We start from the raw sequence: 24,737 nt of genomic DNA, 5'->3' as shown, positions 1-24,737 counted from the left end.
GAGAAAAAATGCTTTTGAGTTAAGTTTATGGCACCAAACTTTTCATACATCAGCAGTCTAATATACCAGTTTAACAGTCTTTTCTTCCTACTACAGTGTCCTCAGGTGTTAACCTGAGCTTAGTGCTTCCTTGTGTGCCGCATGTCGTTAACTCCAAAGATGACATCGCAGCCCACTCCTCTGTTGATGTCTTAAGCCTAGCCAATCTTGTAGTCTTGCACTGGGTGAACTTTCTTTCTTTTTACTCATAAAGTAACCACATACAGTGCATTACCCTCCCCAGACCCCAGTCTCTTCTGAGGTATATCACACACTTGCTTTTGACAGGTTGACTTCTCCTCTGTTTTTATGTGAAGGTAACCATGCCCTGTAGACAATAGTCTGTATCTCTAATATCTAGCAATATCGTTTTGAAGAATCAGGTTTACAATCACAATTACAATTAAATGACACTTGACGATCAATTTTTGTTTCATAAATTTAAAATGTTACTTCTCCTATGGCACTTGAGTGCTTCGCCCACCTCGAATCCTTGATTTTCTAACTTTCCATGTTTTTAAGAGTGCTTACGATGTCATACATCGATCGCAGATGTCTGCTTAATAGTTCAATATAGTACTTTATTTGTCAACATGATATCCGTTTTATCGCTCTGGCCGTATGATGCTGTAGGACCCTTTGAGAGTTTTTAGAATACATTATTAAAGTATGTGCAGGAATTGAGAAAGGCATGGCTATGTCTGAAAAAAAATTAAGGGGCTGGTATGTCAGCGACTGTGCAAAAAGAAAAACATTGCGAAGATGGTACAGTGTGTTAGTTAAAGCCCTAAGACTACATTAAAGATATAGGTACCCCCAACGTTGCAAAATGACACAACTAATTCATGGATGCAGCTGTGGCACATCTCCTCATTTAATCCCCTCTGATGCATGAAAGCAGTTAGTTTGTTTTCAAAACTATGGGTGCAAGATGCATCTTGTATCAATTCATTCACCAGTAACATTGCGGATCCACTGCAAGGTGAGTAATGTCTTTCTCCTGGGGGCTCAAAAACGTGAACTAAGTGTGACATTTCAAAGGGATAATAGTACTATTGAGTCATCTTGGATGAGTGACCTCTCAAATTACAACTAAGTTCAATGGGGAAAAAACAAATGCATTCATTCGTTTACTACATTTGTGACTTGTAGGTCAGCACATGAAGAAGGGTGAAACTACAAAGGCCACCAACTAAAAAGTCACATGTGCTTTTCATTTCTCAATGTCTCAAAGTCACTAAAAAAAAATCTTGCTAGGTCATGGATTGAATGCTGAAGTGTGAGGATTACAAATCCTTGGTAGCTATTTGGCTAAGTTTCATTGATGCAAAATAAGCAATGACAGATCAATGAGAGGTCCTCATGCAGAGTTTTCCAGTTCTGGAGGAGACATGCGCACAAGACTAGGTGGGAAGTCAGTTCACCTATTGCCAAAATGATATACTGTTTAAAGTTAATTAGGAGATCCTCAAATTTAGTCAGGCCATCTCTTCTCCAACCAGGAGAGTAAGGGGCATATTACCAAGGGTGGCGATAGGCAATAATCGCCGGTTTAGCGGCCGTTTTCGGCCGCTAAGCGGCGATAATTCTATCGCTCTATGAGCAAGCTGTCGCTAACTGATGTTAGCGACAGCTTTTAGGCGATAGCGAGCGGTTTGGGGCCCGCTTTGCATGTCAGCGATATTTATCGCTAATGACATGCAAAGTGGGCGTACCCAACCTGTTAGCGACTGAAAGCAGTCGCTAACGTCGCTATCGCCTATTAGCAAGGCAGGCGTAGCAATGGAAATATATCTGCTATCGCCAAAAACCAACGCCTGCTCAGACCAGTTCTTAGCCATGTTATCCAATGGGAGGTGGATAACATGGCTAAGAGCATTTCGTCGCTAATGCGTGAATATCGCTGTATTCTCAGCGATATTCACGCATTTCGCCGCTATCGCTGGATATTTTAGCACAATGGAGAAAAACGTTGCTAACATATCCGCTAACATATCCAGCGATAGGCAGCGATAAAAAAAATTGTCGCTAAGCCTATTTAGCAATAATTATCGCTACTTGTTGGTAATATGCCCCAGAGTGTGGACATATTAGAGTCTATCAATTGCAAAAGGAAATATTCACAGTGCTGGAGTTACTCTAGGAGCAGGAGGTCACAATGAAGAGATGTCAAACTAAGACACATATTCACATTTTCCCCCAAATTGCAGTCTGTGGGGCAAATTTAGAAATAATTCATGCAATGTAGTTCAGCTCAGCAGCCAAAGTTGAAAGGGAGAGAGCAGAACAGTGCCATATCTACTAAATATGCCACTCTTTTGCTTATTTCCTGTTCTGATGCACTTTAGATTGCATTGCACCAGGCATACATCACCAGTAGGTGTGCTGTATAGTACTGAACAAATGCACACATTTGGAAAATGATGTACGTTTTGAGAAAAGAAAACGTTGCTCTAACATTACATCTGACCCGAGGAGGTGCACATTTTTGGGGCAAAACAAATCCCTGCCTGTCATTTTTAGTAAACCAAGATTCGTGTCAAAACCCACATGGCCCGTGACTGCCGCCCACCCCCCGCCATAACATGCAGAATAACGTTACACATTTAACAGTCCAACACAGAATTTCTTTGGAAGGCAGGGAGTCTCGAGCCCGAGACCCCCCGGCCGTATTTATTAAAATATGAAACAAAATTAAAAAATTTGATAAAATTAAAATATACATAATTATTAAATGCAAACTTCAGAACATTAGATTTACATCAATTTCCACAGGTATGATGGGCTAACCTTAACAAATTTCTAATACAGCGTGGTTCCTAACCGAATCTAACATCCTGATATTAAATTTGCATTTCTAATAATTTCTGGTCCTACGGCAAGGTCGCTTACCGGTGTCAGATCCTTTTACCAGCTACGCTCTCACGTCCGAGATGCGCATGCGCAACAAGGGCCCGTTTACCCGCGTGCGCTCCGTGAACTCCATTTAACCATAACAGGAGGGCCCTTACACTCGCGCCCCTTGATGACGTCTTAGTGTATGTGAGGGGTGGCTACCAGTCTGAGGAAAGCATGACTCCCTCCCCCGCACCCTTCTAAGCGATGGATATCCTGCCCCTGAAGTTCTGGGAAAAACCAGTGGCCCCTCCCCCTGGGCGGCCCCTTTCGTGAGTGGGACCACCCCCCCCTAAGGACCTTAAATTGCTGCTCACCGATTATGACCTTACCGCCAGATCCACATAATAAATACGACATTTTTTAACCTAAGAGGGAAAAAAGGCCTAAGGAAAATAGTTAATGCACCAGTAAAATTCTACATATTAACATTGCCTGTATGCGTGGGAAAAAGGCCTAAGGACGAAATTTTATCATATGACATTGCATAACATTACATCGCATACCTACCAGGATCCTTCCAAGAATTCTGCTACCAGGAGATGGAGGGTGGGGAAAATTAAAATTGCCCACAGCGGGGCAAGGAGCGAGCCTGGGAAGCGCGGGCGCAAAGTGGCCGCTTCCTGCGCTCCCAGGCTCTTAAACCCCTCCTAGGTCGCGGTCCCGCCCCCCTTGACCCGGAAGCGCAAAACTGCTTCCGGGGCAAGGGCGGGACGCGTGACCAACCAGGACTGGCCGAAGGGGGGGGGCCGGGCACAGCCATGTGTGCGTGGGGGCCGAGTGGCCCCCACTTTCCTCATGGCCCGTGACTGCCGGCCACCCCCCACCATAACATGCAGAATAACGTTACACATTTAACAGTCCAACACAGAATTTCTTTGGAAGGCAGGGAGTCTCGAGCCCGAGACCCCCGGCCGTATTTATTAAAATATGAAACAAAATTAAAAAAATTGATAAAATTAAAATATACATCATTATTAAATGCAAACTTCAGAACATTAGATTTACATCAATTTCCACAGGTATGATGGGCTAACCTTAACAAATTTCTAATACAGCGTGGTTCCTAACCGAATCTAACATCCTGATATTAAATTTGCATTTCTAATAATTTCTGGTCCTACGGCAAGGTCGCTAACCGGTGTCAGATCCTTTTACCAGCTACGCTCTCACGTCCGAGATGCGCATGCGCAACAAGGGCCCGTTTACCCGCGTGCGCTCCGTGAACTCCATTTAACCATAACAGGAGGGCCCTTACACTCGCGCCCCTTGATGACGTCATAGTGTATGTGAGGGGTGGCTACCAGTCTGAGGAAAGCGTGACTCCCTCCCCCGCACCCTTCTAAGCGATGGATATCCTGCCCCTGAAGTTCTGGGAGAGACCAGTGGCCCCTCCCTCTGGGCGGCCCCTTTCGTGAGTGGGACCACCCCCCCCTAAGGACCTTAAATTGCTGCTCACCGATTATGACCTTACCGCCACAGGCCAGCATAGTTGACCGACTATCGAGCCCCCCCCACAAACCTACACTGAAAGGTCATATCCTCCTCGCAAAACCTTCTACCCATGCTAAGATGTTTTTATGAATAGGGCATTCCCTGACTCTGTCAAATGGACCCCATCCCGCACATAGAACTGTTCCCCCCAGATGCAACCATGAGGTATACTTTGTAGGTAAGGAGTTCGAAATAGCTTGTCTAGTTTGTTGTTGACCCTCTTTACCGAGTGATTCAACGCCCTGACTAATTCACCCCCCCTCCACTGCAGCCTCGGTATCAACTGTGACCATACAATAGTGCAATCCGGTAACAGTTTCGCCAGCCACCCTGCCGCTGAGATGATTTCTTCCAACAGGACCCTTCTGCCCAAATCCACTAAATCATTCCCCCCCAGGTGCAGGATGACCACTGAAGGTGGTGAGGTGTGTCTTTGGAGTAGATCTGACATGAAACCCCTAAGCTGACTGAGGCGAAGCCCTCCTCTGACATGGAAAGAGACCTTGAAGCTCCCAAACTCCGCCCTCCGGCTACCCACTCCTGCAAGGAAAATTGGTTTAGCACGTTTTACATAAGAGTGACCGACTACCCATACTACATTCATCCTCCGTTTGTCTTCCTGCCATTGCCGGGATGTTTATGGTTGGTCTTGCTGGTCCTTTAGTAATTCCCGTCCTGCATCACAGGCCCGAGAAACTAGAAATAAATAGGAGAAAAAGGCAGGCATCAGAGGGCCGGCGACTGACCCTTACAACATGTGCAACCGCACATACCGCTTATAGGCATTGGAAGACCATCTCCCAATCCTCTTCACGCTACTGACATTCAACCCTCTTGCAGTGGCCTCAGTGGCTGCCCCTATCCGGAAAGAATGTGTCCCAAATTCTTTGTGATCACAACCTGTTTTGGCAATACTCATGGCTAATACTCTCTGGAACTGAAACCTGGTCAAAGGGGTACCATCCTTATGCATGAGCAATGCTCCATCAAGCTCCCGTGCGCGCTGCTTAATTAACGCCTCCACATGTGACACTGGGCAGCACGGGTTATTCAGCGTTCGGTGTAAGATCAGAGTCTGACCCCTGGCCTCCTGATCAGTCTTGGATTTCCGAATGGTAACCCGCATCGTGTTGTCCCGAATGCTGACGTCACGCAGCTGAAGGCCACCTTCCCTATCTAGCTTGTTGGCTGCCACCAGTTCGCCTACCCTGAAAGCCCCGTAGTTTCTGGTCCTACGGCAAGGTCGCTAACCGGTGTCAGATCCTTTTACCAGCTACGCTCTCACGTCCGAGATGCGCATGCGCAACAAGGGCCCGTTTACCCGCGTGCGCTCCGTGAACTCCATTTAACCATAACAGGAGGGCCCTTACACTCGCGCCCCTTGATGACGTCATAGTGTATGTGAGGGGTGGCTACCAGTCTGAGGAAAGCGTGACTCCCTCCCCCGCACCCTTCTAAGCGATGGATATCCTGCCCCTGAAGTTCTGGGAAAAACCAGTGGCCCCTCCCCCTGGGCGGCCCCTTTCGTGAGTGGGACCACCCCCCCTAAGGAGCTTAAATTGCTGCTCACCGATTATGACCTTACCGCCAGATCCACATAATAAATACGACATTTTTTAACCTAAGAGGGAAAAAAGGCCTAAGGAAAATAGTTAAATTCTACATATTAACATTGCCTGTATGCGTGGGAAAAAGGCCTAAGGACGAAATTTTATCATATGACATTGCATAACATTACACCGCATACCTACCAGGATCCTTCCAAGAATTCTGCTACCAGGGGATGGAGGGTGGGGAAAATTAAAATTGCCCACAGCGGGGCAAGGAGCAAGCCTGGGAAGCGCGGGCGCAAAGAGGCCGCTTCCTGCGCTCCCAGGCTCTTAAACCCCTCCTAGGTCGCGGTCCCGCCCCCCTTGACCCGGAAGCGCAAAACTGCTTCCGGGGCAAGGGCGGGACGCGCGACCAACCAGGACTGGCCGAAGGGGGGGGGGCCGGGCACAGCCATGTGTGCGTGGGGGCCGAGTGGCCCCCACTTTCCTCATGGCCCGTGACTGCCCGCCACCCCCCACCATAACATGCAGAATAACGTTACACATTTAACAGTCCAACACAGAATTTCTTTGGAAGGCAGGGAGTCTCGAGCCCGAGACCCCCCGGCCGTATTTATTAAAATATGAAACAAAATAAAAAAAATTGATAAAATTAAAATATACATAATTATTAAATGCAAACTTCAGAACATTAGATTTACATCAATTTCCACAGGTATGATGGGCTAACCTTAACAAATTTCTAATACAGCGTGGTTCCTAACCGAATCTAACATCCTGATATTAAATTTGCATTTCTAATAATTTCTGGTCCTACGGCAAGGTCGCTAACCGGTGTCAGATCCTTTTACCAGCTACGCTCTCACGTCCGAGATGCGCATGCGCAACAAGGGCCCGTTTACCCGCGTGCGCTCCGTGAACTCCATTTAACCATAACAGGAGGGCCCTTACACTCGCGCCCCTTGATGACGTCATAGTGTATGTGAGGGGTGGCTACCAGCCTGAGGAAAGCGTGACTCCCTCCCCCGCACCCTTCTAAGCGATGGATATCCTGCCCCTGAAGTTCTAGGAGAGACCAGTGGCCCCTCCCCCTGGGCGGCCCCTTTCGTGAGTGGGACCACCCCCCCCTAAGGACCTTAAATTGCTGCTCACCGATTATGACCTTACCGCCACAGGCCAGCATAGTTGACCGACTATCTAGCCCCCCCCACAAACCTACACTGAAAGGTCATATCCTCCTCGCAAAACCTTCTACCCATGCTAAGATGTTTTTTATGAATAGGGCATTCCCTGACTCTGTCAAATGGACCCCATCCCGCACATAGACCTGTTCCCCCCAGATGCAACCATGAGGTATACTTTGTAGGTAAGGAGTTCGAAATAGCTTGTCTAGTTTGTTGTTGACCCTCTTTACCGAGTGATTCAACGCCCTGACTAATTCACCCCCCCTCCACTGCAGCCTCGGTATCAACTGTGACCATACAATAGTGCAATCCGGTAACAGTTTCGCCAGCCACCCTGCCGCTGAGATGATTTCTTCCAACAGGACCCTTCTGCCCAAATCCACTAAATCATTCCCCCCCAGGTGCAGGATGACCACTGAAGGTGGTGAGGTGTGTCTTTGGAGTAGATCTGACATGAAACCCCTAAGCTGACTGAGGCGAAGCCCTCCTCTGCCATGGAAAGAGACCTTGAAGCTCCCAAACTCCGCCCTCCGGCTACCCACTCCTGCAAGGAAAATTGGTTTAGCACGTTTTACATAAGAGTGACCGACTACCCATACTACATTCATCCTCCGTTTGTCTTCCTGCCATTGCCGGGATGTTTATGGTTGGTCTTGCTGGTCCTTTAGTAATTCCCGTCCTGCATCACAGGCCCGAGAAACTAGAAATAAATAGGAGAAAAAGGCAGGCATCAGAGGGCCGGCGACTGACCCTTACAACATGTGCAACCGCACATACCGCTTATAGGCATTGGAAGACCATCTCCCAATCCTCTTCACGCTACTGACATTCAACCCTCTTGCAGTGGCCTCAGTGGCTGCCCCTATCCGGAAAGAATGTGTCCCAAATTCTTTGTGATCACAACCTGTTTTGGCAATACTCATGGCTAATACTCTCTGGAACTGAAACCTGGTTAAAGGGGTACCATCCTTATGCATGAGCAATGCTCCATCAAGCTCCCGTGCGCGCTGCTTAATTAACGCCTCCACATGTGACACTGGGCAGCACAGGTTATTCAGCGTTCGGTGTAAGATCAGAGTCTGACCCCTGGCCTCCTGATCAGTCTTGGATTTCCGAATGGTAACCCGCATCGTGTTGTCCCGAATGCTGACGTCACGCAGCTGAAGGCCACCTTCCCTATCTAGCTTGTTGGCTGCCACCAGTTCGCCTACCCTGAAAGCCCCGTAGTTTCTGGTCCTACGGCAAGGTCGCTAACCGGTGTCAGATCCTTTTACCAGCTACGCTCTCACGTCCGAGATGCGCATGCGCAACAAGGGCCCGTTTACCCGCGTGCGCTCCGTGAACTCCATTTAACCATAACAGGAGGGCCCTTACACTCGCGCCCCTTGATGACGTCATAGTGTATGTGAGAGGTGGCTACCAGTCTGAGGAAAGCGTGACTCCCTCCCCGGCACCCTTCTAAGCAATGGATATCCTGCCCCTGAAGTTCTGGGAAAAACCAGTGGCCCCTCCCCCTGGGCGGCCCCTTTCGTGAGTGGGACCACCCCCCCTAAGGACCTTAAATTGCTGCTCACCGATTATGACCTTACCGCCAGATCCACATAATAAATACGACATTTTTTAACCTAAGAGGGAAAAAAGGCCTAAGGAAAATAGTTAATGCACCAGTAAAATTCTACATATTAACATTTCCTGTATGCGTGGAAAAAAGGCCTAAGGACGAAATTTTATCATATGACATTGCATAACATTACACCGCATACCTACCTGGTCTCACTAGACGTAGAATCACTCTACACTTCCATCCCGCAGGATGAGACTCTCGATACAATCATGAGAATTCTGGAAGAGGCGAACCTGGACTCAATAACACCTGTACCTTTCATTATGGCCTTAGCAAAGCTGGCTATGAAAGAGAACTTCTTCAGTTTCGAAAACACCACATACCTACAGATCTCCGGCACCAGCATGGGGAGCATTTTTGCTCCCAGCCTGGCGAATCTGTACGTCCATGCTTTTGAGCAAGAGTGTGTCCTGACTCCTAACAACCCTTTCAGGGCACACATCCATTGGTGGAAATGCTATATAGATGATATCCTCGTCATTTGGCGAGGAGACCAACAATCTATTATGGAGTTCCACCAGTGGCTGAACACTCGGAATCGTTTTTTGAGGTTCACTGTGGAAAGCAACAAAGAAAGAATCTCTTTTCTAGACTTGTCCATTTTTGTAACCGTCAATGGTCTTGAGACTGAGCTCTATAAAAAACCATTGTCCAGGAACTCTCTGCTCTTGTATGAGAGCCAACACCCCAAGTCCTTAAGGGACAATTTGCACTATGGGCAATTTCTACGGGTACGTCGGAATTGCTCTACATCCACTACCTTTCAGAATCATGCCGAAGGGCTATCTAAACAACTTCTAGCACGGCACTACCCTAAGAAGTTGATTACTCGCTCTTGGAAACGGGCAGCTAACAATCATCGTGATGCACTGCTGGAAGTCGGTGCAGTTAAACCACCTTTAGATTGACTAACTTTGGTGACAACTTACAACACCAAGTCTAATCAACTACAACGCATAGTAAGGCAGAACTGGAAAATCTTAAATTTTGGCAATGAAAAAATAGAATCACCACTATTTTCTTTCAAAAGATCTACCAATTTACGAGATCGGTTGGTACATACACGTCCTAGAGAGGTACCCAAAAGACCAATTGGCACACTCTGGAACAATGCAGCGGTCACTGGACACTATCCATGTGGCAACTGTACAATGTGTCCTCAAACTACAAAAGCCACCCAAATTGATATAGGTACAGATCGCCCTTGGATCTTGAAAAATTTCACAAACTGCAATAGTTCGCATGTAATCTACTTGCTAACATGTTCCTGTCATGAACATTATGTAGGGATGACTACACGAAAAGTACGCACTAGGATGCTAGAGCATAAAAGTACTTTTCGTTGTAAGAAGAGTGTTTCAAAACTCACTAAACACTTCATCGAGCATAATCATAATGAAACTGACTTCACCTGGACGGTTTTGGAGAAGCCTTTCATACCCTCATACATTGGGGATAGATCAAGATATCTATTTGTGAAAGAACAAAAATGGATTTTCAAATTATCCTCAGACTCCCAGGGTTTAAATGATGACATTTCATGGACTACGCTCTGATCCAATACTTGAGAGATCCTAGAGCATAGTCATATTTACCTGACGTTTCTCAGAGATACTGCTGAGATATTGGTATGACATCCAGAAACTAACATAGTCTTATGTACATCTTTTGGGATCCACTGACAGTTTTATCTATTTTAAGAAACTATGAATAGATACGACCTGTAGGTAGTAAGGTGCACAAGCCTGATCACAGAAGTGGTCTTTAAATCACCTATGCAGCATTACCAATTGATGGGCATCAGATTTGATTACATCTGAATCTGATTTGTCGAAATTTGCAGTTTTTAGTTTGGTGTATTCTAACATAGACCTCTCGATAACTGGCGAGATAAATACTCGAAAATACTAGACGTTATGTATTTTCCGATTTCACTGTCTTATTGCCGATTATGTCTTCACATCACAGCAAGAACTACAATTTTCAGTATTGTGTAGTTCTAAGCAGATCTCGCGAGTATACCAAGCTCTCGCGATGACACGCGATGTAAACACACAGACGGAGCGAGACTACACTGCCGGTTTGTTTGTTTGTTTTTACGATCGCTTTTTTCACGAAAGATTGATATAACGTCCAGTGAAAAACGGATAAGTTGTTATTATTATCATTGTTAACTTTGGGTTAGTTTGATAAAACCTCGCGTGAAGACTGGCTGTCTAGAATTCCATCGAGCCAGCCAACCCATACGCATAATGAACAAAACGAGTGCCTATAGGACAATTAGGCAACCTTTACTTTACAAATAACCAGACACTCCTTTATAGCGTCGCCTCCCCCAACCTCAGAATCAGTTCGGGGCAACGACGGAGAGGTGAGTCTGTGCACACTTTTCATGCTGACAAAAACTTATTGTTATTGCCTAAAGGCTATAGGTTGAGCTGGGAGGGTCAGAGGTTCTAGAGACTTTAACCTCTTAGTTAAGTTACTTTGGAGGGGACTTTTTCAGGACAGATAAGCACAGTCGTTTTCTGGGTCTGATTTCTGGGTTCCCCTTCTCTTTCTTATCCTTAGAGCGTGGCCTCCCTTACTCTGAGCATGGTCCAGGTGAGGTGAGGTGCTTCCCCTGCCAAGAAGGGTGAGTAAGGAATTTCTGCAGTCCTTCTTTATTGTTATACAGCGTTACATTTCCAATACCACTATACCACTGTACATTTTTTTGTTGTAGGTGATTGTTACACCAGCTGACATGGAGGACTAAAAGAATATATATCCTTTATAGTGTCACTGTTTTCGTTTTGTGTAATTTAGAGCACATTCTTCACTTGCAGTAGCAAAAATATTTAAGAACAAAGGCCCTGATGAAAGCCTAGGGAGTGATTCCCCGTGTAGGAAGAAACATGTTGGCCCCTAAACAGTCATTTGTTTATACTGTCATTTTGCACTGTTCTGGTTTTTAACTGAAAGAGGCTTACAGTTATTAAAGTTTTCTTATTGTAATTCCTCTATTCCTTTTTAATATTATCACTTTATTGCACTGCACTTTCTGGTTCCTTTTTTCTAATTAGTGATCCCACGCATGGTCAACATGTGATTGTGGGTTTGACCCCAGTCCTACCAGACGGCACTGGAATAAGTCTCATATGATCTAGAGACTCTCCAGCCTTGTACTGTGGATGGCCAGATGATAAAATTAGATCACTAACAAGAATTTTGATGGTAATCCATCTGGATTTTGGGTCTCACCTACCGTTACTAGTGGTCTTGTGCGTTGGAATGTAAATCTTCAAAATGGACAGTTATCTATTCTAGTACTTTATAGACGGAATTGAAGAGTACAGTCCATAGAGAGCATAGTTTTGTTGCGACTCTAGACCCCCGGGTTTTTTTGTATTTCAATAAAGTGCACCGGCACAGATCTGTGCAAAGCTCCATTAGCAGTGCTGCTAGAAGGCAACGCTACAACTCGTGAAGTGAAATGGGTCTTCCTGTATTGGAATACAACTAGCTAGTGGTGCATAGGTGAGCACAGTCCCCAGATGGAAACCTACAGAGTGCATAGTATGCCTAGTCCTGGATAAAAACCCAGGAGGCTCAGTGCCAGATAGAAGACACTACAGTGAGCCCAGTGCCTGGAGGCCGGATAGACACCTACAGAAGCACATAGTGATCCCAGTGCCAGATGGAAACTACAGCTGTGCACAGAGCCCATATAAGACGCACCTGGAGAGCTCAGTGCCGGATGGAAACCCAAGAGGCTCAGTGCCGGATGGAAGACACTATAGTGAGCTCTGTGCCTGGAGGCTGGATAGACCCCTACAGAAGCACAGTGACCCCAGTGCCAAATGGAAACCTCTGCTGTGCACAGTGAGCCCGGAGGCCGTATAAAAACTAATAGATGTGCATAAGGAGACCAGTACCAGGACTGAAACATACAGACGCCTGTGGTGAGCACAGTGCCGGGTGGAAACCTGCAGGTTCACGCATCCCAATGCCAGCCTGGATATCAAGTGACATGCACGGTGAACCCAGTACCGGACTAGAAACCTACCACCAGGTACATGGAGCCTGGGACTGCCCTGGAGTGGGAGATTACAGGGTAACAACATTAGCCTACCACAAACGTCTCAGCTAAAAATGGAGGCCGAGCTGAAGATGCCATGTTTGATCGCTAGCACAGTACTAGATCCCATCATATGTAATGAGAGCGTACACCCCTTCAGACGACATCCTATAATAGAAAACTGTAAATCATCCAGTAAAGTGAGTTGGTTTCAAAGCTCCTGGTTTTTAACCCAAGACAATGTTTAAAGCAGAGGCAAAGTCTAACTTTCAGCGTTCACAAGGGGAAGTTACTCCTAGTCTTAGATTTACATTATTTTTGCCTTGTTAGAGCAACCGAGAATGACAAACATTTTTGATAAAGGAAAAGACTCCAATATTTAATTACATCCAAGATGTGCACGCTCTCAGCCCCATCCCTGGTATCGTGGCATATATGACGTACATGTTTTCAGCTTCATGTTCGATTTAATAACAAACCACAAAGTGCACAAGTTTTCATCCTCATCCTTAATGCAATAAAATACCACAAGGTGTGCAAGATCCAAACCTCATTCCTGTTGTTATAACAAACTATATGTGTGCAAGCCTTCGTGGTGCAATTTCATTTACAATGCATATGTAAATTGTAAATTGATACTTGTATAGCGCACTACTCACCCGCAAGGGTCTCAAGGCGCTTGTACGAATACCGCTGTGGACCCCATCCTGGCTTTCCCTGTCAGGCGTCCACTCCTGGGCACCCCCAAGGTGGAGGACAGGCATCCTTGGCGTTGTGGGGGCCGTGGTGGAGATTAAGCAAGCTATTGCCCAGAGTTGCAGAGTGGGACTCCATGATTGGAATAGGCACTGAGGCGAGAATTATCAGGTCCATGGAATTTTGAGCCCAAGACCCGCCGAGGCGGGGAATTGAACCCTGGTCCCGGGCCCCTGGTCCCGGGCTAGACTTCTGCATCAGGGTCTGCCGCTCTAACCATTGAGCCACACTTCTCCACTAAGCACGCCCAGCTCCATGTTCCAATAATAACCTATGTGATGTTCAAGGTCTATGCATCATCCTCCCTGGAATAATTTTAGCCTAGTATGTGTGCATGTTTGCAAGTCGTCAGCCTTGTGCATAATATAACCCCTAACAACCTGTGCATTCCCACTATACAGTGTGCAAGCTTCATCATGCAAAAAGCGTGCATAGTCCCAGCCCAATCATACATGAATCAACATAATAACCAACTATAAAATGTGCAAGCTCCAAATATCATGATCCGCTGAATAATATTAACCAAATAGCAAGCGAGCATGTTTGCAAACTGTCCGAATCACAAGTGATATAATAGCCTCCTACTGCAAGCTCTCAGCTTCATTATCAACATGCTCATCCCTGGGGAAATAATCTACAATGTGTGCAAGCTCCCAACATCATCATCATCCCTGGACCCTCATCTATAGCTCACAAAAAAATGTGCACAATCACAGCCCCATCCTCCATGGATCCACAATAACCTACTATAAATTGAGCAAGGTCAGGGCATCTTCATCCTTGGAATAATATTAACCAAGTTGTCAGCATAATGCATGCTATAATAACCTCCTACAAGGTGTGCAAGCTCTCTGCTTCCTCCATAGAGCAATATATATCTCTAGCAGGTGCACAAGCGATAAGCATCCTTCCGAAAGCAGTAATTATACAAGGTCGGAAATCTTCCAACTGCGTGCCTTGAGCACCAAAGGCAGCCTACAATGTTTGCAAACCCTAGTCACGATAATTTCTGGAACATTAATAACTTAAAACGAATGTAAGCCCCTCCCTCTTCCTCACCATGACCTCCAGAACAGTGTTAACGGTCTACAGGGAACAGAGGCTCTCAACTTCGCCCTGTAACAAGAATAATCTATGAAAGGCGTGGAAGCTCTAGGCCTTGTCATTCCTGATACAATAATGAAAATTGCAAGTTGTGCAATCTCTCAGCATCATCCCTCGTGCAATGACCTACTTACTACAAGATATGCACCTCTCAACCTCGCCACTGGAACAAGAATGACCAACTGCACGATGCTGGGGCTCCCAGCCTCCTCTTCCCTGATGTCTCTAAGCTCACTGCCGAAACAATGAAAAAACTACGGATAACTGCATTTACGTCCACCATTCGTGAATGTTTACAAAGCAAACTAAATGAAACATGTACGATCGGTACTCTTTATGCCCGCCTCTTCAGCAGGTCCTGATGTGAATGACTGTCTCCCTCAAATGTCTCCCGCCACAGACAACCTGAAGGCCTTCTTGTCCGATGCTCCCCAGCGCACCTTTTCTCACTCACATTCAAGTCAGTACACCCAACAGCGAGCACATGCTTGGTGCATTCATCAACGCTTGGTTTGCTGGGTGAATGAGTAATTTGGGCTGGGAAGCTTCCCTGCGGATTCTCTGCAGGCAGAGGCCACCTGCTAACCCCAGCTGATTGCTGTAAGATTTAATGAGTACCTCAGTCAGTGCCTGCAGGGTTGGTCTAAATCAATTGCTCTCAGTGGCCACACCTCCTTGCCCCGGTCATTCTGCCTTCCATGTGGACATATCTACACCTGAAGTTTTCATTGCGCGTTATACCGTATGATTCCACCCACTAGCCGGGTTCCTTTAGCACAAACCATTAGTTCAGGCAACGTGCAGCCCTCTACAACTGTCCTACAACTTCTGAATCCAATATTCAAATGAAAATGCTGTCATAAGCAAGACGTCACTAAACAGTCCGACTGCTGTACACTATATATAGAATCAGCCTGTGAGCAGAGCGAGGTCAAATAATCGAGCGCAGGGCATGGCGGCGCCACCAGGCTGCCAGCCCACAGGAATCCCAGCTACTAGGGCAAGCACCGAAGGCAGAGTCCGCAAATCAGAGCCGGCAGCCAGAGAGAGCACCGGAGGCGGCCCACGGAGCACTGCCTGGACGTACTGAGGAGGAGTTAAGCTGGCGAGTAGCAGCACAGCATGATTATCAATATCTAGTAAATATATACAGAATACACTCACCCCTCTCCTCTCCCTCCCCAAGCTGGATATACACCCCATGGTTTTTCTCCCTCGGCCAGTCCCAATTCCTTCTGCCAGGAATACTCGCATTCGTTAATGGCGGGTAGACACTAGAGAGGCTGGATCAGGATCTGACGTCACGCGCGGCATCCAATAATGGATTGCCCTGCGGTGACCAGCCAATCCTGGCGCCTGGGGGGGCACATGAATGCTCGCCCTGTGTCGCCTTTGTGAAGCCGGGGGCTGCGACCAGTTTAAACAAGCACCCCCTTATGGGGAAACACTGATGCGCATGCGCAGGCAAGTTTCTGCCCTGCAAGTCACTTGCGCGCTATATACCTTGGCTGGCTGTCTGCTGCTGCAGCTGAGTGCGTCACGTGGTCGTGGACTGTCACTCAAGCTGCGCAGCCCCCCTGCACTCCCCACTCCTGGAAAACTCGGGTGATTCCCGGCGGCGCTCGCTCGAACATTTTAAACACACAGTGACAGTCACACCAGTTTATTTTATTGCAGCAGCGCGTCCATGGGGCTTGTGGGGCTACGCCCCTACGCCCCAATGGACGCACCGCTGCTGTGCACTTATCCATGTAGTATTTACCTTCGAAGGAGAAACCCAAGAGGCGCTGATCTGCCGGGTGCACCGGGAGAAGTCTAAAGGCTGACTCAATATCTGATTTGGCCATCAGTGCCCCAGGGCCCAAAGTCCTCAACATTTCCACCGCCTGGTCAAAGGATGCATATTTCACGCTACAAATTGACTCATCAATTGCTTCATTCAAAGATAAGCCCTTAGGTGCCGACAAATTGTGTATTAGCCTAAACTCGCCCTTTTCCTTCTTAGGTACCACTCCTAAAGGTGAGCACACAAAATTCTGAACAGGGATGTCAGAAAAAGGCCCCGCTACCCTACCTAGGCGCAGCTCCTTTTCTATTTTGTTCGCTACCACCTTGGGGTTGTTCTGAACTGACAACTGGTTCTTACACTGCGGTGCCCCGGTGTAACCCACAGCCGGAATCCGGAAACCATGCGTGAAACCCTCCTGTAACATCCTAGCGGAAGTGTGATTAGGGTATCTGTTGCGCCAGGGAATCATAGCCGTCACCAAAATAGGGGAACGCGCCACCAGGGGCTGAATTATGTTATTCAGGTCTCCTCCTCCCTCTGTTGCCAGACCCATTGCCCTTTGACCGGCATGTAGTCTCTGGGTGGGACGGGTGGCCGCATAAGTTACACACGTGCCTGAATTTGCAGGTGCCCGGTGCCCTGTTGCACGTCCGCCTATTGAAATCCCAGCACACTCCTGTCCCGCCTGCACTACCTCTGGACTTGTTGCCCAACTCCCCCCCTTGCGCTGGTCGAAAGGGCTGCTGAAAGGGCTACTGGGGTCCGGGGGAATACCCCTTGTTACCGGAGGCACTAGTACTTGCGGCCTGACCCTTCTCAAACTTGGAATGCCAGGAAATGGAATCGACCGTGTCCCAAGATAATGACTTTTTGAACTCCCTTGATTTCCTGAAGGCTATGTCGTACTCCTTCCATGCATCCCCCCCATGATTCTCATGGTACATTGTAATCCTGCTCTGATAGCAGGCCATCACAGTTTGCATACCTGGGAAGCGTTCCCCAATCACTGCACTATACACCGAAAAGGCCCTGATCCAATTGACAAGTGTCTCTTCCACCCTAAACTTGTACAGTTGCGATCGCCACTCACTAGGCAACATCATATCCTTCTGAGATTTTGCATAGTCCCATTCCCTGTTGTCGATCAATAACGAAAAAATATTAACATATTTGTCTGCCCAGATTAACTCCTTCACACTTTGAGATACATGCTGCGCTAAACACTCCCCCCTGGAGGGAATTGTGCCCTCGCCCAGCACCGGCAGGGCTACCTCCTTACCACTTTCGGTGGGCTGTTTTGCGTCCACTGTCTTGACTGCCTCACCATTGTTCGCTGGACCTGTTTGGGGAGAAATCGGTGCACTTGGGGTGCCATTCCCGCCCGTAGCCAACAATATTTGAGCAACCATTTTCTGGGCCTCTGCCGAGGGATCTGCTGCAGCAGGTAACACTCCCCCAATCCCCAACCAAGGAAGTACCGCCGCTATCTGTGCTGCCAGTTCGGGCGGCACTGGTCCCGGAGCTGGAGTGACCGGTGGGACAAATGACGGGACAGGGCCGGTCGCCGGTGCGACTGGCGCAGGGATATTAAGGGGGGCCGGGGCAGTCGGTGGCACGCCAGGCGCTACTGGCACACTCACTGGTGGTGGTTGCGGAGCAGGGGCTGGAACACCCGCCGGGGTGGGGGGATAGGAATTGGTGCACTAGGACCCACAGGCAGTATATTAGGGGTTGGACTCAGGGACCCCCCACCCTCACCGGACCTGGGGGGGCGACCACCCACTTTCTTAGTTCTGGCACGTTTGGGTGGTGTCTCAAATTCCCCCCTTGGTTTGGGGGGCACTATGGTCCGCTTAGGCCTTCCCGATGGGCCTGCCTGGTCATCCACCCTCGCTCCCAATTCTGCCAGGGTCTTACCCAACTTATCCACCTTCCCCAATCGTTTGTCCATTGCTGACATCCTGCGCATCATTGTTTGAAACATTAATTCCACACTCGTATTCCCTGCACCCCGTCTGGCAGACATGTTGCCCTGCACCTACACTACACAATAGGTTACTTATGAGCACGCCGTGCTCCGTACCTGACCAAGTTGGAGGCTCACGAGCTGGCCGTAGACACCACGCAACTGTGACCGCACACCCCAGCTAGCCTGGAGTGTTTAGGTGAGCAAACTCTAGCCCAGCGGCCCGCCAGAAGCAGTGAAATGCAGGCCTGCCCGCGTCCTCAGGATCCGCCGTCCACCGCGAGCACCACAGCTACCCGGTCCGCAGCGATCCTTGTCTGTAGCTCCTATGACGAAAAATTCGTTAAAACCGGATTGTGGCGATTCGCAATAAAACCTCACACACCCCTGCCCTCTTACACAACAAATTACTGCCACTGGTATAGGAGGACAACTGTTTATTCCTAAACTTTATTTGCATTTGATGAGAGCGTGTTGTCCCCATACATTATTAAAATGAGCTAACCCTGGCCAGCTTCATAACATTTTGTCCTCAAAACAAATTCCCACACAATAAAAAACGGAGTCTGCTACCGATTGCTACCACTCCTGTGCTTCTATTAGGAAACCTGTGGTCTCCCCTCCAGTCCCTGCCGAAGCCGACCCTGCTTCGCTTCGTAACTAAAATTAGCCCAAACAAAGTGCCTGCACACAACTCTCCGCTTTCGCCCCCGCTCGCTCCTCTGAGCCGGTCCTTGATCAGCGGCCGCCCCCGCTACCCCTTCACCTACCTCGCGCCCCGATAGACTTGAGATACCCCCCTCACGCCGTGCCTGTACGCCCGACTTGCTCGGTCAGGGCCGCCCGTAATCCAGGACAGCTGATCCCCGGCCTCGTTTGCCGCTCCCGAGCGTCTCCTGTCGTGTCAGCCGTCGCGCAACCTCCGACACCTGAAGAGAGACAAAAGGGACAAAATTCCTTCCCGCGGACGCAGATACTGCCTCGCCCTCGGCCGCCGCTTCGATACCGCACAATCTGAAAAATAAAGGAGAAAATTAAAATTGCCCACAGCGGGGCAAGGAGCGAGCCTGGGAAGCGCGGGCGCAAAGAGGCCGCTTCCCGCGCTCCACAGGCTCTTAAACCCCTCCTAGGTCGCGGTCCCGCCCCCCTTGACCCGGAAGCGCAAAACTGCTTCCGGGACAAGGGCGGGACGCGCGACCAACCAGGACTGGCCGAAGGGGGGGGCCGGGCACAGCCATGTGTGCGTGGGGGCTGAGCGGCCCCCACTTTCCTTGGGCGGTTGTATGGGAACGCCCATATACCACCCATGGTATGTCACTTTGAGGCAATATAGTGGATTACTTTGTAGCTACTTCCCAGCATGTTTTGGGCTGAAAAGTACATTTACAAATCAAAAAACTTTGCACCGATTGCTTTATTTTTATTATACAAAACTAATGCAAAGTGTTCATGAATTTGGACATTTGTTTGGAACAGCCTCTCAGAATCAGCACCTTGTATTAGCACCTTGTATAGAAACAAGAACAATTACTGAGTTCAGCACGACTAGTGTACAAATAGAGAAGCATTAGTACTGAGATAGCGAGGCAACAAACTCGGCCTGTCAAGCGGAAAGATGGAAGTGCACCGACCGAGTTGCCTGGCTCCCCTATCTATTTGCCAAATATTTTACTGAAAAAATGTAAAGGTGCATTGGTGCAAAACCGCATTGCCATGTTTAGTTTTTTGTCCCTTGTATTTTTTTTTATAATCATGAACAACTATTGCTAGCATTTTCTCATTTTTAATGAACCACATGTAGGAACAGTTGTGTTAACCGCATGCGTGCGGCATGATTCCCCCCGTACGCTGGATTTTGCAAAAGCGCACTTTACATGACGAGCTGGGCTCGTCATGAGCGTGCGAGGAGGCTACCTCATGACGAGCCCAGCTCGTCATGAGCGTCGAAGGGGTTAATAAGTGTGGCTACAACACAACTTTGCACTTCATCCTGCCTCTCCTTGTGTGCCAGGCTCAGAACTCATTACGCTAACTGGCTTCCCTAATTAATACTTACTTGAGCAATTCAGGCAGTGTGACTTATTGTTCAGAGCTGGAATTCAGGGATGGGGCATGGCATTGAGCAGTTAACCTCCAGTCCAGCATCAAATATTACTTCCACTTTTCAAACAAACGCTATTAAAGGGGCCTAGATAACAGCAAGAGGAATTAGACCCAATGATAACGGGAACCAGAGGACAAAGTGGCTGCTCCAAGTAAGTTTCACTAGCTTGGCCAGTGCTTAATTTGTAAAGGAATTTTTATCTGTGCCCATAGCTGTGTTTAGAAGCCCCCAGCTGATAAAAAGTCAGAACGCCAAAACCAAGGCAGTGTCATCTGGAATCCACCCCAATCCTCTTTAATCCACTACAAGACACTCCCTTCCCTGTTATCTCACTCTTGCAGGTCCCTGCCTTCGGATGTATGTCATTACATCCATCGCATAGTAATACCATGCGTGCCATTACAACGCGGGTATTACTTTTACGATGTCAATGACATCGCATGCCATTTCATCGCATACTTTTACCACGAGTATGCCTTTACCAAGCATGCCATAACAACGCAAAGGCATGCGTGGTAAACCAATACTCGTAGTAAAAGTTTGCAAGGTAAGTGACATCCCTACCCCTACACCTACACAACACACTACTCCCACCCCCACACTACCCCTAACCCAAAATCACTACCACACTACAACACTACCCACATTACTCCCACCCCTACACTACCCTAAACACTAAAACACTACTGCACTACAACACTACCCACACTAGTCCCACCCCTACACTACCCTAAACACTACAACACTACAACACTACCCACACTACTCCCACCCCTACACTACCATAAACCCTAAAACACTACAACACTACAGTAAACACTAAAGCACCACACTACATAAACACTACTACACTACCCTAAACCCTAAAACACTTCACTACCCTAAACCCTAAAACACTACACTACGCAAATACTACTATACTACCCTAAACCCTAAAACACTACACTAACCTAAACCCTAAAACACTACACTACCCTAAACCCTAAAACACTACACTACACAGACACTACTACACTACCCTAAAACCAAAATCACTACACAAACACAACTACACTACCCTAAAACCTAAACCACTACACTACATAAACACTACTACACTAACCTAAACCCTAATACACTACACTAAACAAACACTACAACATTACACTACACTACACTACCAAAAAAACACACTAAAACGTTATAAAAAACCCACACAACACAAACATTACAATACTACTTTTACACTACCCTAAACCCTACAAAATTAACCCCCACCCCAAGCTCAAACGCCCTTACCTCTCTCCTCTCCAGCGTCGCTGTCTCTGATCTCTGTTCCTGCTTCCTCCTTCCTGCTTGTTGCACGTCGTTGTGAGGAAATAGCCTCAGTTTCCTCGCAAAGATTTGGATAGCTGCTGCCGCAGCCATTACTCATTATATCGCATGCGTTGTAAAAGCACATGCAATGTAATGGCATGCATGGTTTTTAACCACATGTTGTAACTTCGCATGCATTGTAATGCATGCAATGTAAAAGCAACGTGTGGTAAAAACCACGTTGTATTGGCTGTTCCCCCTGCCTTCTCCCTTTGTGATGGATTTTCTGTCTTTCTCATCCTCCTTATTTTCCCAATGTGCTTTTGTCCCCCTGTTGCGCTCGGGAAACATCTGAAAAGGTAATATAGGTGCTGGTAGCCCACACCGCCCCCCACCGCCAAAAAATTCAGCACGTCTGCCCCTCACGCTCTTTATAGTCAAGAGCCCTAATCATTCCCGGTAATTCGTCTGCAAGATTCACCATTATTGACGGCCCTGGTAATTCCGGGGGTCAGAAATGATGAATGTTTGGGGAGTAGCCTGTGGAAATAGGAATTACTGCGTCCATGTCTACATGTTTTTCCAGGTATTCCAGGTGGAAGTGTGCGAACGTGTCTAAGATTCAGACTGAGTAAATTGATTGCTAATCCGATTTAAGTTTGTTCAAATTATCTAGCTTTGCCCTGTGACTACTTTGCGCAAACCTTCAGAGCATCCGGTCGCAGGTGTTAAATGTTGTGTTCTTTGCAAGGCGTCAGAGTTGTTACCAGGATCTGACGATGAAGCAAGGGTGAGTTCCAGTTCACAGTGACCCAGCTACCTCTGTCATCACACCTGTACCTTCGAGCTTGAAGGTCAGCACTGGATGGTTTTCAATAGATACCAATTAACGCGATAAAGGGCCAGGGTTACTCAGCCTTTGCCCATCTCTCACGCATTGTTAACACAGCTGGGGAGCGCAGGCCTGTGGATGCTTGCTCCCACGCCATCCTTAGAGCTCGCGGGCTTCTGTCTACTCATTAAAAGGCATCGCCCACTCATGGCGAAATGTATTGATCTGACACAGTTTTACTCTGCAGTATCTTCAAAACAAATTAATGCTCATTAAAGCAGTGCACTGTGTGCTAAAATCAAGTGTGCTTTGTAGTTATAGCAAGCCTTTCTTCAGAGTATATATTTATTATAAAACAAGCTGTTTTTTTTCACCATTATTATCATGTCACATATCATGCCAGCCCAGGAGCATGCAGATGAATTATGCAACACCGGAGTTGAGGTCAAGCATTACTTTATTCTTCAGCATACACTCACACACTGCAAATTACATCATACTTTCCGTTAACCACATCCTAATACCTCCCTCATAGTGCATGCTTCCTGTTCGGAGTCTTCATAGAACCACGAGGGTCTTGGTGTAAAATAATATCAATATGCAACATCACCCCCTTTGTTAAATAAAAAGTGGCAAATATTGTTAAAATCAAATTTTCTCTATTAGTCATAGAGGTGCTCGCATTTGCCGCCGCCTCGGGTAATCCAAGGTGATCCACATTATCATGCCAGCCCAGGAGCATGCAGATGAATTATGCAACACCGGAGTTGAGGTCAAGCATTACTTTATTCTTCAGCATACACTCACACACTGCAAATTACATCATACTTTCCGTTAACCACATCCTAATACCTCCCTCATAGTGCATGCTTCCTGTTCGGAGTCTTCATAGAACCACGAGGGTCTTGGTTTAAATAATATCAATATGCTACATCACCCCCTTTGTTAAATAAAAAGTGGCAAACATTGTTAAAATCACATTTCCTCTATTAGTCATAGAGGTGCTCGCATTTGCCGCCGCCTCGGGTAATCCAAGGTGATCCATGCCACCCTGAATGGGCAACGGTGCTAAAGGCTCAGGCAATTGAGCCTGATCTGCAGACAGGGATGCCCCACATGTGGTTTCAGGACTCAACAAGTATTGTGGTAGGTGTTATAATGTGATGTGTTCAGAGTGATGGATTGTCCAGGATATTGTCTGTCAACATATGTTACGTGCACGCCATGACCTGTAAAGCATCAGTGGCAAAAGGAGAGTCCATTATCCATCTTCGTCTCTGCTTCACCACTAACCAGTCTCCTTTGTCAAAGTCTGTCTCCTGTGCATGTCGATGCTGATCAGCATACACTTTCCTTTTCCTTTTCTGAGTTGTGTCGGTATCTCGAACCTTGTCAGTATTAACTGATTGATCCGAGGTCCATTTAGGTATTTTTGTTCTAATGGCTCTCCCAAATAGCAAGGTGGCTGGGCTCTCACCACTTGTGGAGTGATAAGTTGATCAATAGGCTCAGAGGACCTGGCACATGGCTTGATTCAGATTGAATCCCTCCATGGATGCTTGTTGAATGACCATCTTGAGGGTGCCCATGAATTGTTCATCTACATCACTGGCTTGGGACCAGAGGGGTGTACTCTTTTTGTATTTGATGTTGAGTCAGACAAGAAATTCTTTGAACTCTTTGGTGCTAAAGGGCGGGCTATTGTTAGATTTGAGGATTTCAGGGATACCCAATGTTGCAAAGATGCTATCACACCGATCTATGACTCTGTCATTGGTTGTTAAAATTAGGACCTCCACCAAAGGAAAATGCAAATAGTCATTTATGATTACCATCAGATGGTTTCCATTTCCTAAAGGCCCTAAAGTCAACTGTAACCCTCTCCCAGACATAGGCATGGATATCAGACATTGTCACTGGGTGCTGCATCACCTTGGGGGACAAACAGTTGCAAATGTGGCACACCTTCAGCTCCTTCTCGATCCGCTCATCTAGCTGAGGGAACCACACTCGATCTCTTAAGGCTCTTTTGCTGGATATGATA

At 47.3% G+C, this 24,737-nt stretch overlaps 1 protein-coding gene across 1 annotated transcript in view; it reads right to left on the bottom strand.

Moving 5' to 3' along the window:
• Positions 1–24,737, bottom strand: part of LOC144783321 (uncharacterized) — a 234,512-nt gene that overhangs the window by 703 nt on the left and 209,072 nt on the right. The gene's annotated exons all lie outside the window — the stretch shown is intronic.

Source organism: Lissotriton helveticus, chromosome 9, assembly GCF_964261635.1.
Source record: "Lissotriton helveticus chromosome 9, aLisHel1.1, whole genome shotgun sequence".
In the NCBI taxonomy this organism is placed as follows: domain Eukaryota; kingdom Metazoa; phylum Chordata; class Amphibia; order Caudata; family Salamandridae; genus Lissotriton; species Lissotriton helveticus.
The sequence above is the reverse complement of the archived record's forward strand: the minus strand, read 5'-3'. Positions and strand labels throughout refer to the sequence as shown.